This window comes from Amblyraja radiata, chromosome 1, assembly GCF_010909765.2.
Source record: "Amblyraja radiata isolate CabotCenter1 chromosome 1, sAmbRad1.1.pri, whole genome shotgun sequence".
Taxonomy (NCBI): domain Eukaryota; kingdom Metazoa; phylum Chordata; class Chondrichthyes; order Rajiformes; family Rajidae; genus Amblyraja; species Amblyraja radiata.
This window is the reverse complement of record NC_045956.1, coordinates 7,019,081-7,032,789: the sequence shown is the minus strand read 5'-3', so window position 1 is coordinate 7,032,789 and position 13,709 is coordinate 7,019,081. Positions and strand designations below refer to the sequence as shown.

General features: G+C 40.2%; 1 protein-coding gene across 1 annotated transcript in view; it reads left to right on the top strand.

The window, feature by feature from the left end:
• The window catches only part of fgf2 (fibroblast growth factor 2), a 48,770-nt gene that overhangs the window by 32,384 nt on the left and 2,677 nt on the right, over nucleotides 1-13,709 (top strand). The window lies entirely within an intron of this gene.

Here is a 13,709-nt window from a genome sequence, read left to right as displayed (position 1 = left end):
CCCAGCCACATACTCTGGTTACAAGTACAACTCCAATAGCAAGTGATGCGCCAAACACTAAAGTCTTTCCAATAACATCAGTACCCAGGCCAAAGTTATGGAATATTCTTGCGTAGATGAGTGCAGCTCCAACACATACACAGTTTGTGATTATCCACCTGTCCCATTGGCCTCTCATACATCATCCAAAACACTTCATATTCACAAAAAACTGCATTCACTCGTAAGCTCAATAGTCTGTTATTAGTAGATAATATTGGCAGAGAGACAATAAAATCATATATTGTTACATTGCATCGAGCTTCCTGTTAATTTGGAGACTCGGGAAGTAAGTAAAATAAGTGCTGATGTTCATTGTTCGAGTTGTTGACCTGCAATACCGTACATGGTCCGCAGGCAAATAGCCTTTATCAAAACAATTCCAGCACCCTTTGACCATTTTTAATCGCATTACAACCACCCGCCCTCCCTCTGCAAATTATTCTATTTCAATTATTTTCTTTCCATTTCCAGCTTCCAACCACCTTTGTCGCAGTACGTTCCACACCATTAAGGGCCTGTCCCACTTTCACAACCTAATTCGCACCTCTGATGACTTTAAACGACCTAAAAAAAAAATCATGGTCGCGGTAACCTATGACCTTCCACGACTATGTCTACGACCTCCCACGACTATGTTAAAGACCTCCCCTCCCACGACTATGAAGAAGACCTCCTTTGACCTCCTTCGACTATGTTGAAGACTGGCTTTGACCATGTACGTTTTACTGCTGTTTGCAGTATCCCTTTTGCATCAGCAGCCTTTTAAGAAAGGCAGAAGGGGAAGAGCAAAGGTGAAGAGGAAGCACAAGAAGAGGTCTCAATGGGTGAATGGAGATGATGTGATGGACTGTCCCAGTACACCAGATGACTGGAAGAGAGTGGCGCTGGGCTTTGACAAAAGATGGAACTTTAAGCGCACATGTGGGGCAGTGGATGGCAAGCGTGCCATTCTTGTCCCTGTCCCTGCCTGTACCCCTCATTTTCCTTTTCGTACAGGATGGCATTCTGCTGGAACCATTCCTCAAGGTCCCCCTCCTGCTGCCTGGTGAAGGTGTAGGGCATAACCTTCCTCCAGCCCTCCCTCACCACCAATGGGGCATCTGCCTCTGATACTCTGTCAGACACAGGAGAAAGGGCTGCTTTGCTGCCTTCAAATGAGGCAGTGAAGGATGGGGTGGTGGTGGGGACATATACTACCACCCTGGTCTCCTCCTCCAGGGGTCTCTCATGCAGGGCTACCTCCTCCTGCACTATCGCCTCCTGTGGCATCACCTCCTGCCACTCCTCCGCTTGGGTGGACAACACCTGCATGGCCGTTTTATTTTAGGGTTGTGCCCTCCCCCTGCGCTGCTGCCTTTTTGGTGCCATCTCTAAAACATAAGTCTCCTCTCCAAAAAACGCTCCAGCTATGAATGAACATGCCTTGGAGTGACAGAGGTGACGTTCTGCCGTTTAAATAAGCTATTTTTCCTACTGACCTTTTTTTCACCTCGGAGCTATTACCTTCGACTGCCTCCAACCACATACGACTACCTATGACTAGCATTACGATCTACCTACGAGTAAAAAGTATCGATTTTTTCCATGCCGACATTTTTTTTACTCGTGGACATTTTTTATCAGGCTAGAAAAAAAACCACGGCCTACTTGATCCCACGAGTACCTACGACTAGCATCACGACTGACCTACGACCTCGTGGTGACCATGTTGCAAGTATGAGTCAAGGGCAAACTTGGCAGAGATTGTGGATTAGGTTGTGAAAATGGGACGGGGGCTTTAGTTTGCAGAATGAATGCAACTTCTTGTCTCACCAATAGAATAACAAAGATCAAAATAATTTAAATCTAACCTGTCAACAACTCAACAAAGGCTGGGTTCAAATTCAAGTATTGATAATTGTCGACTTTACCTCCTACACATTGTTTTGTTTATCTTCTATTGACATTCTGATTGTATATATCGATCTAGTCGCCGAGCCTGGCGATGAAAGGCCCCGCGAACGGGCCGGTTCAGCCTTTAGAAAGCGCCTGATACCTGCTTGAATCTTTCAAAAGCTACAGTGATAAATAACACTTAAACAAATAAAACTTAAGCAAATAAAGGCAAACAGAAGAACCAACCTTGGAGGGGGGCAGAGCGGGAGAGAGGGAGATGGGGAAAAAAAAACTAAATAATGTGAATGACTGTGAATGAGGGATTTACCTGCAAACCAGCCGTTCGACCAGAGCCCTTAATTTCCTAACCTGTTTAAATCCGATACCTGTTTAAATCTTTCCCGTCCACCAAAACAGCAAATTAGTTCAAATGGTAATTGTACCCACATCAGACAGTTTTAAGAAATTCTCCATGAATACCTTCAGTAATACTTGAAGGTCAAAACACAATTGGTGACGCATCATGTTAATATGATGTTAATAGTGACATTTAAGAAGCGCTTAACAGTGACACCCTCACTGTCTCACGGAAAGCGGGGATTTTAAGAGATTTTTTGTTCACCAAATTTTAAAATCTGGATTCCAAAACATGTGTCCCCCACCCCCCCTCCCTCCCCCCACCCCGGGAATTCCACCCATGTTTCAGATACTCCCGTACTGATTGGAAGACATGTATGTCAAAAAACAATTCAGAAGGGAGGAGGCCCGGCAAAGGAATCACTAAACCAGATGTATCAGCTTAAAGTGGAATAAAGCTTTTCATATAATATAAAAAGCATGTTTCAGAGGTTTTTGTTTTAAAGATGTGTAGTTTGAAATAAACATATTTGAAGGCAGCTAATTCTCTTTCTTGAAACCCAAAGAACTTGTATATATTAACTAGCATATTTCTCAAATAAAATGCTTTACAGCTAATTAAATGTGATTGACGTTGTAATGAAAATTGAAGTGCTTGGTTATGTGATGATTACATCTAACACCCACCTTTGTACGTCCTCCCTCTACCTCCTGAATAATACAATACAATACATTTTATTGTCATTTGAACCTCAAATGAAGTTCAAACAAAATTTGGTTTCTGCAGTCATACAAGAAAAAGAAAAAAAAAACAAGACACACAATTCACACAAACATCCATCACAGTGAATCTCCTCCTCACTGTGATGGAAGGCAAAATCATTGTCTCTCCCCTGTTTTCCATTCTTCTCCCGATGTTAAAGCCCCTGGCTGGCGATGGCAAGTACCGCGGCCGTTAAGCCCGTGCCGGGTGATGTAAGGCCCCGCTCCGGTTCTTGATGTTGGAGCCCCCGGCGGGCAATGGCAAGTCCCGCAGCCGTTAAAGCCGCGCCGGGCGATGTAAGGCCCCGCTCCGGGTCGTTTTCAACCCCACAATTCGGGCAGGAGAAGTTGCTGTGGAGGAGGCCCAGGGCAGAAAGGTTGGATTCGGAATGGGAGGGGGAGTTGAAGTGCTGAGCCACCGGGAGATCAGGTTGGTTATCGCGAACCGAGCGGCGGTGTTCGGTGAAGCGACCGCCAAGCCTACGCTTGGTCTCACCGATGTAGATCAGCTGACATCTCGAGCAGCGGATGCAATAGATGAGGTTGGAGGAGGTGCAGGTGTGAACCTCTGTCGCACCTGGAACGACTGCTTGGGTCCTTGAATGGAGTCGAGGGGGGAGGTAAAGCGACAAGTGTAGCATTTCCTGCGGTTGCAAGGGAAAGTGCCTGGAGAGGGGGTGTATATATTGATTTTGCTCTTTACTGACCTCTCAATCATTATCTTTTGTTAATTATGTCTATTAAATAGTTTATTGCTGCGATTAAAAGAAGCACTTGGATATTTGTTATGGTTCCTCAATCATCAAAGTATATTCTTTGAATATTTAGTGTGATGGTTATTCTATACAAACTGTAAGTTGTGTTCTCATCTCTGATTACTACTTGTCATTTTATTTGAGAAGAGTTGAATATTCCCATAGTTTGGCTATGTATTTCTTTCAATTCCTTTTCATCAATTGATTATTAGTGTGACAGGGTGTCTAGAATAGAATTTAAATGTATTCTGTGTCTTTTCCTTTCTGCCAGCTTCATGGTTTTTTTAATCAGGATTATATAATATTTTGCTAATGCATGTGTATTCCTTTCCCTCTTAATCAATTTGGTATATTCTGTTAATCTTTGTAAAAATTGCAGAAACATTAATCCTTTCGAGAATCACTGCAGATTTGTTTATTGAAGCACAAAATGCCTCTCTTTGGCATTCTTTATAAGATTAGCTATTTTTAACCACTACTTGGTAATGTTGGAATGACTAGCTGTTGTAAATTTAAATTTTTTGCAATAATTGTAGAATATCGAAACACTTGGATTTGCTAATCAATTGAATGTCTTTGGCACTATTCGTTATGAATTAAAATTGACCAATTATTTTTTTATAAATATTAAGTTTTATTCAAATTTTTCTCATGCAGTGTTCTTTCTTCAGTTGAAAGGATGAGCTGGCGATATTAAGCCAACCCTTCCCAGTAAAGTTGAATCCATGCTGTCAACAAAATAGAGAGAGTACAGAGGAGGTTTACTAGAATGTTAGGTACACAAAAATGCTGGAGAAACTCAGCGGGTGCAGCAGCATCTATGGAGCGAAGGAGATAGGTAACGTTTCGGGCCGAAACCCTTCCTCAGCCCGAAACGTCACCTATCTCCTTCGCTCCATAGATGCTGCTGCACCCGCTGAGTTTCTCCAGCATTTTTGTGTACCTTCGATTTTCCAGCATCTGCAGTTCCTTCTTGAACACTTTACTAGAATGTTGCCTGGGTTTCAGCACCTAAGTTACAGAGAATGGTTATTCTTTGGAGCGCAGAAGGTTAAGGGGGGACTTGATAAGAGGTCTTTAAAATTATGAGAGGGATAGACAGAGTTGACGTGGATAAGCTTTTTCCATTGCGAGTAGGGAAGATTCAAACAAGAGGACATGATTTGAGAATTAAGGGACAAACGTTTAGGGGCAACATGAGAGGGAACTTCTTTATTCAGAGAGTGGTAGCTGTGTGGAATGAGCTTCCAGAGGAAGTGGTGAAGGCAGGTTTGTTTTTATCATTTAAAAATTAATTGGATAGGTATATGGACGGGAAATGAATGGAGGGTTATGGTCTGAGTGCAGGTGTGGGACTAGATGAGAGTAAGTGTTCGGCACGGACTAGAAGAGCTGAGATGGCCTGTTTCCGTGCTGTAATTGTTATATGCGATGCATTGACACTGTTTGGTACTGGTTCATTATTGTCACGTGTACCAAATATCCCTCTAAAAATGTCCATTCAATTATTTGAAATTTTGTTCCTCTTTTTCTACACTCAAAACCGATTCCCGAACAGATGATACAAAAAGGAAGATAGGAACTGTTCCAACAATCTCATATTAGAGTAGATTGAGTGTTTACACTAAAGGAGTGCCCAGCAGCAGTCTTATTCAACGCATTTACTTTCCGTAATTTTTGGTTATCCCATTTGATAGATTAGCCAATGTTTGTACAAAAATTGTACAATTCTGCATCCAACAATCACATAAATCCAATGCCTCCATTTTAATATATTCATTTTATAACGGTTCTGATACAGTGCCATGATCTTTAGAGACAAAACTATCATGCTAAACATAAATCCAATCAAGGTGCCAATCTTGTTTTAGTCACTGAGAATAAGTATATAGAGGTTCAAAATAATCTGTTCACAAACAAGCTCAACATACTAAACCTCCAACACACTATTTTGGGGTGAAAAGATACAGATTACATTTGAGGTATTTTTTTCCAAATGGACCATTCTGTTTCCATTCTGAGGTTCCCATCTGCTTTAAGAAGACCATTATCATACTGATGCCAAAGAAAATCTCAAATATTACTCCTTAACGATTACCGGCTGGTGGTTCTGGCATCCACCATTGTGAAGTGCTTCTCGTGACTTGTCACACCTCCACACCAACCTCCCAGACAGCTTTGTATCCACCGTCATGCCAGGTCCACAGCAAACACCTTTCACATTACAAGGTGTGATGCTCCCAGAATTGGTGTTTCTGATAAGATATGGGGCTGCAAAAGCAGTGTCTCTGAAGTGCAGAGATGTTGGCCAGCAATTTAACCCCTGCAGCTTTCATCCTGGATAGCTGTATTCAAAGGGCACCAATCACTCTATATAGATAAGGAAGCTTGTTTTTCAGCAGTGTATTCTGTGTAAAAGTTCTGTGTGAATGTCCAGTGTCGTTTGTCACTCGTCATGTTGTTTTCAGTCCTTCAGTTATAGTTCCATAGTTTATTTGTTTTGTTAGTTGTGATGTGTTCAGTTTTTAGTTAAAGTCTGCATATATTTTAATGCTTAGCTCTGATGCCGTTGAACCGTTTTTCGTCGTTGTGGGTTTTACAAGCTATTATGTGTACTATGTATATCTGTTGTGTTGCAAGTAAGAATTTCAATGTTCTGTTTTGGAACATATGACAATAAAACACACTTGACTTTGTGGATCAGGAAAGAGAAATCGTTTGGCAAATCTGTTAGTGTGCGGTTATTGCCAGCAGAACCAATTGACGTGCATGAGGTCTCTCAGAAGGCCTTCAATGTTCGATAAACAAAATAATGTTTTAATTTGATCAATATATTGGAGTGAATTTAGGATTGTTGAAGGCAGACAAACAAGAGTAAGAATAAACTGGCAACTTTGGGGTTGGGAAGCTGTGATTAGTAGTTTCTGTAGGGATTGTTGGGGCCCCAGTTAATATTAATATCAGTAATTTAGATGTGGGAATCAGATATAAAACCTCCAAGGTTGATGATATAAAGCTATGTGGCAATGTTGGCGGTGAGGATCAGAGGGACATAGTCAGATTAAGTGTCATTTTCAAGGAGATTCACGAGATTACATTCACGAGATGTAGAAAAATGGGAGGTCCACTCTGATGAGGGACAAAATATTAAAAGACCTTGTAATTGTACTTTTAGCTGGATACGGAATAGGATAGAGGGAGCTCCAACATGCCTCTGTTAAAGAATGGCCTGTTTGAAAATGAAAAAGAACATCATGCAACAATTAAATCATTGCCCCGCACATTGAAATTAGCAATAGACATTGCAGAAGCTTTTGATCTACTAACACACACCATTTACTTCTCATTTCCTCTCAGCTGCAAAAACATTAGATAAAGAGAAACATTAAGTATTGCAAATGCAAATGAAGGCAGCAGCAAACATGAAACCCCATTCGTTTGTAAACTTATTATTTTGAATTTGTATAGCAACTGAAGCACAAATATAGTCCACAAATATGGACCATAAATTCAGTATGGATGCTTTGGCTGACATTTTAATTTATTTTTTTATATTTTTATTTATTAGAAGTACAGTAAATTACAATAGTACAAGCCAGATATATCTTAGTACATTTATTGTACCCCTTCATTTTTTAAGCTTTAAGGAAAGATAGAAATAAAGACAGTAGAGAAAGTGAGAGAAAGAAAGTTGTGTTCGTGTAAAAGAGTGATCAATGAAATATATAACAATATATGAAATATATAACAATGTATTTTTTTAATCATGCCAATAAAGTTTTAAAATTGAAATTGAATTGAAAAAAAAAGACCCATTAGTTAGAGAAAAGAATTAAGAAATAGAAGGAAAAGGGAAAAAAAACAAAAAAAAACAAAAGCTCTATTATAAAAAAAACGCGCAAAAGGGATATACCAACTTCATATTTTTCCTCCCCCCTTACCAGATCCTGACACCATTTCTTTTTTGTAGTATTGATGCACCATGGCTGACATTTTTAAATGTCAATTTTTGGAAAAAGTCAGCAGATCAGACTTGAACTAAAAGCAGGCTTTTATTAAAAACATGTTTTTGATTCACAAGAGATTGTAACAATTGAACTTTGCATAAATAGTGGCCATCTGGCCTGAGCAGAGTCTATTCATTGTATTTCTGGAGTCCAGCAAGCAAAGGTGGTTTAGTGGGAGCACAGAGTACTGAAAGCACTGATGCGGTGTGTGAAAGGGCATGGTGCACTGACAGAGGTTGCTGCTTGTGATCAAGTAATTTGAGTTGGAAGAAACTCATTTACAGAAATGCCAAGAGGAAAACTGTAGAATGGAATAAGTGGGTATTCTGCAAGGATATGTCTAATGACTCCTGTTATTCAAAATGTATATGAGTAAAAGGATGTGGACTGAAACAACATTTAGGAGATTAAGCGTTTCCAGATGATGTAGCACAATTGGCAGGAATACTTCAGATGCAAAAGAAAACTATCAACAATAAATGATGCAGCAACTCAAACTAAACACTCCTCAAAAAGAAGCAGATGATATCAGGCAAACGTTCAGCATACTGTAGACCACTTTTGTTTTTCTTGGAACTGTTAGCCCCAGTACTCATTTTAGATGAATCTGCAGAGTTGTTCAGAAAATTAGTGCCATTAACTAGATACATCTGAAATTGTCTTTAGTTTCCATTTGGTATATATCAGACTCTTGTACAGCAATGTGGAAAGAATGTGCGGAACAAAACTTGTCGAATTTGACAGTGGTTTAATGTATTTTTTTTAGAAAGTGTAGATCACTAACAAGACCATCTCCATTTGTACTTATTTGGCCATTTTGAACCACAGCAACTGTGTGATAAAGATACTCGCTGAATATTACATGCAAGGGAGTTCTGCCTCTGACTAGTGACAATGTAGGCAGAATAATGTAGGAAGAGATTCTGAAGAGGGGTCCCAATGCAGACCGTCACCTATCCACTTTGTTTAGAAAAGTGGATACCTGCTGAGTTACTCCAACATTTTGTGTCTATCTGAGGAAGAACGGCAATCTGGTAGAGAAATTGGAGAACTCACTATTCACATACATCAACTGTCATTGTCCTTTTGGGAAGTGGGGATTACGGATATCTTGCAGAATTCAAAATCATCAGAATTGGGGGATTGCCCTCAAATTAGAGAAGGAACATTATGCACTGCTTCAGGTTTTGTTTTACTTTGGCTTGTGAGGCCGTGTGCTTAGGATACCAAACATCAGAATAAGCCGGCAATAGAAAATATGTTTGCATTCAAATGTGGGAGAAAAAGAACAGCAACTACCATAACCCGGATGGAGTAAAGCAGGAATTAAAAGTTTTTTATTTCTTTAAAAAAATCAATAGTAACATTTTAAATTGGTGGATGGTGCTTGCTGCGTCTGCTCGGACAGGGGAGGGTGAGCGAGTTACATTAATGCTACAGCATCACTGGGGGAAAAAAGTTTTTTTTTTAAAATAGTCACTTTCTGGTTTTCTAATTGCTGTCAGTTCCTCAGCGATGCGGTCTGTGGGTCCAACTGTGTGTATGCTTCATATTGCCCTCCAACAAGTTCTAAAGCACAAATGGAGGTTACACACAATAGTTATTATTGATTAGCAATTGTAAAGAATGAATTTAAAACATTAAATTAGTTGACACAAAAGGACATTTAATAGACAATAGACAATAGGAGCAGGAGTAGGCCATTCGGCCCTTCGAGCCAGCACCGCCATTCAATGTGATCATGGCTGATCATCCCCAATCAGTACCCCGTTCCTGCCTTCACCCCATATCCCCTGACTCTGCTATTTTTAAGAGCCCTATCTAGCCCTATGGAGGACATTTACCACACCAGATGCCGCAGCAGGACCTGTAATATCGTGAAAGACATTACACATCCTTGTCACCACCTTATCACACTGCTGCCCTCAGGAAAAAGGTACAGGTCGCTAAAGTCACGCACTGCCAGACTCAAGAACAGCTTTTACCCATCAGCAATCTTGGAACTGAACTCTGTCTCGGGAGCGGGTTATGGGGAAGGAGGGGGGGTGGGAGACAGTGTTAATTTATGTAAATGTGAATCCATGGGTGGGTTTGGGGAGGGAGGGAGTGTAAAAAGTATGAGTATGTGAATGTTTGAAGTTCTTTTAAATGGAGAGACACAGTAATCTCGTTGTATGTGACACATGCAATGACAATAAAGCATTCTGATTCTGATTCTGATTCTCTCTCTTGAAACATCCAGAGGACCTGCCTCCACTGCCCTCTGAGGCAGAGAATTCCACAGACTCACCACTCTCTGTGAGAAAAAGTGTTTCCTCGTCTCTGTTCTAAATGGCTTACGCCTTATTCTTAAACTGTGGCCCCTGGTTCTGGACTCCCCCAACATCGGGAACATGTCTCCTGCCTACAACGTGTCCAAACCCTTAACAATCTTATATGTTTCAATGAGATTCCTTCTCATCCTTCTAAACTCCAGAGTGTACAAGCCCAGCTGCTCCATTCACTCAGCATATGACAGTCCCGCCATCCCGAAAATTAACCTTGTAAACCTACGCTGCACTCCCTCAATAGCAATGAAATGTCCTTCCTCAAATTAGGGGACCAAAACTGTACACAATACTCAAGGTGTGGTCTCACTAGGGCTCTGTGCAACTGCAGAAGGACCTCTTTGCTCCTATATTCGATTCCTTGCTCCTATATTCGATTCCTTGCTCCTATATTCGATTCCTGCTCCTATATTCGATTTATTGTCACATATACCAATTGGTGCAGTGAAATTTGAGTTACCATGCAGCACACAAATAAGATACACAACACTATAGACATTTTAACATAAAACATAAAAACATCCCCCCACAGCGGGAATCAACGTTTCCCACTGTGAGGGAAGGCAACAAAGTTCAGTCCTCTTCCCCTTGTTCACCCGTGGTCGGGGCCTATTGAATATTGGCTCTTCTGATATTTCCCACCGCACTAATTATCATCCCTAAAGGAGGTGAACACCCAAATGCTGCCCATCCACTATTGTTTGTTGATTATTAGAGGGGGCAGGACTTGGCTTTCTTCTCGTCTCCAGAATGCAAGACTTCATGCTTAAGCAAAATTGCTTATTAAATATTTCATGCCACTTGTGAATCAAGATCCATTTTGTTGGCAAAGTTAAACACTGTTACTATCTTTATGTATGTAAAATGTTTTCTGTTCCCTCACGAGCCCACATCTGTAAACTATGAAAGTTTTAAGCGCTGGCTTGCAGAAGGCAGGCAGCATCAGTGGAGAGAAGTGAACTTGCAGACGAGTCAAGTGGGGAGAAGCATGGTGATGATAGACAAGGCTGCAGGTGATAAGTAGAGAAGACACCATTTTCTACCAGCTATCTCCCATCTACTTCAGTCTGAAGAAGGTCCCCAAACCGAAATATCATCTTATCCATTTTACCTCTGCAGTTCCTGCCTGACCTGCTGAGTTGCTCCAGCAGTTTCTTTTTACAGCATCTGTAGTCCCTTGGGTCTTCTTGTAATCCTTTTTGGAAAATGTGCGTGTAAATTAGAGCTAGGTTGTGTTCAGATGTGGCTCAAAGTCCAGTCCCCATTTGCCACAGTTACATTTATTCTGACATAAACATTGTCAGCTAACTAGTTAATTTCTGTGTTTCGACCCCTCCAAACTCTCAAATTGAGCTGAGGAGAGCACAAAGAAGATGATAAAATCTAATACTTCAGTGAACAGAACAAGCTCCAATTTTTAGCTAGGAGATGCAATCCATGGGTGATAAAACAAAGCATTGACTGAGGTGGAAGATGAATTAATTACTGTTCCCAATTGGGTGGAAAATGAAAGTTGGTTTAGAAAATTGAGATGGTGAGAAAGGGAGGCAAGTGGGATGAAGGTCTTCAACTGTAAATAATGGAATATCAGCAATTAATAAAATTATCATCTTGTCAAAAGGGTACTTAGACTGCCTCTAACATGTCCTAAAATATCTCTGGTGGGTTTATTAGTACTCTACATTTCAGGTCTGGGGGACTTGGTTCATGTCAATAGAGACACAGTGAAATAAAGTTATTTTGTGTAGCCAATTAGGCAGGATCTTGTGGATATTAATATTGTATTGTGTAATGCCATAGATACATTAATAATGGTGAGCACCATTATCTTCTATATTTTGAAAGGCCTACATATTCATGTTACTTGTGTCTTAGTAACCAGTGGCTTTGCATAGTGGAGGAAACATTTAAATGTTAAGTCCAGCAAGCTTGTGGCTGTTTGAAAGAAAAAAACTCTACTTTATATGTTGTCATGTTTGTGTTCCTCAATGAGCATTGAAGCCAATTCTGACAGGCTTTCCTAGGACCTGCAGATTAAGAGACTATGAAGCACAAAATTAAAAGAATAAATCAAAAACCCGTGTTCTTGGACAATGCAATTCAGTAAAGTGTGCATTCTGCCTTGCCATAGGTCCAAAAATGTATAGACCGACATATTTTGAAAAGTCGCAATTAAGGCTCACACAATAGACAATAGGTGCAGGAGTAGGCCATTCGGCCCTTCGAGCCAGCATCGCCATTCAAGGTGATCATTGCTGATCGTCCCCAATCATTACCCCGTTCCTGCCTTCTCCGCATATCCCGACTCCGCTATTTTTAAGAGCCCTATCTAGCTCTCTCTTGAAAGCATCCAGAGAACCTGCCTGAGGCATAGAATTCCACAGACTCACCACTCTCTGTGAGAAAAAGTGTTTCCTCGTCTCCGTTCTAAATGGCTTACTCCTTATTCTTAAACTGTGGCCCCTGGTTCTGGACTTCCCCAACATCGGGAACATGTTTCCTGTCTCTAGCGTGTCCAAGCCCTTAACAATCTTATATGTTTCAATGAACACCCACTGGCCAGTTGGTAATATGGCTGAGCTTTAACCACTAGTTCTGTTACTGCAGCTGTATTCCAGTGTCAATTATTATCTTCGAGGGGTAAAGGGAGGAAATTGGAGAAAAGGAGGATCAAATTATAATTGGTAGCAGGAAAACAGCATCACCTACAGTCTTTATATTCAACTATTTACCTTATTATTCTCCCCCCCGATGCCTTGGGTATTGCTCTTATTTCTCATTCTCTCTCTATTCCTGTTTCTTCAGTTCTTTGCCTATGTCTCAGCAGTTCCATCATGAAAAGAGCAAATATTCAACCACTACCTCTGGTGTAAAGATTACATTGGAGCACAGAATAGCGGCCTATATTTAACATGAGAGAAAACATGTCAATCCAACAGGGGACTTTGTTTCAAAGGATTGTACAGTTGAATTATTTGGGGCAGTTTAATAAAAGTTTGACACTTGCATTCAATTTACAATGCAATCTTTGGAGTTCCGAGTTAACTTTACATGTTTAGAATTTAAAATAATCATGCATATCTGTGTTGCATATTTACAACAGATTACCAGGTAATTATTTTACCTGATTCAGATTCAGTTGTTGCACCACAATTCTGAAAATGAATTTTGCTTTGTGGAAATATTCACAGGCGGTATATTTTTGCTACTTTTCCAACAGTAACATAACCTCAGAATAAACTTGAGGGAAATGAGTTTTGCAGACCAGCGATATTATCGTTGCTGGAATTAGAGCTCCTGTGTGTATATATATATATATTTTATATAAGATTCCGATGAAGAGAAAATTGCAACTTTTAAGCCTCTTTCAGAGTATTCCAAAATGAATTACAATCCCTCTTTAACCGTTATAAAAATTATTTTACCTCTATAGGGTGGAACGAACTTGACGACAAACATACTTAAATTGTTGAAATTCTCAGTTCAGATTCTGCTTTGCTTTGCTTAGTTTTTTATTTATTTTATTTTTATTCTTATTTATTATTATCACATTTTTTTTCCCTTTAGTTTAGGGGGGTTTTGTT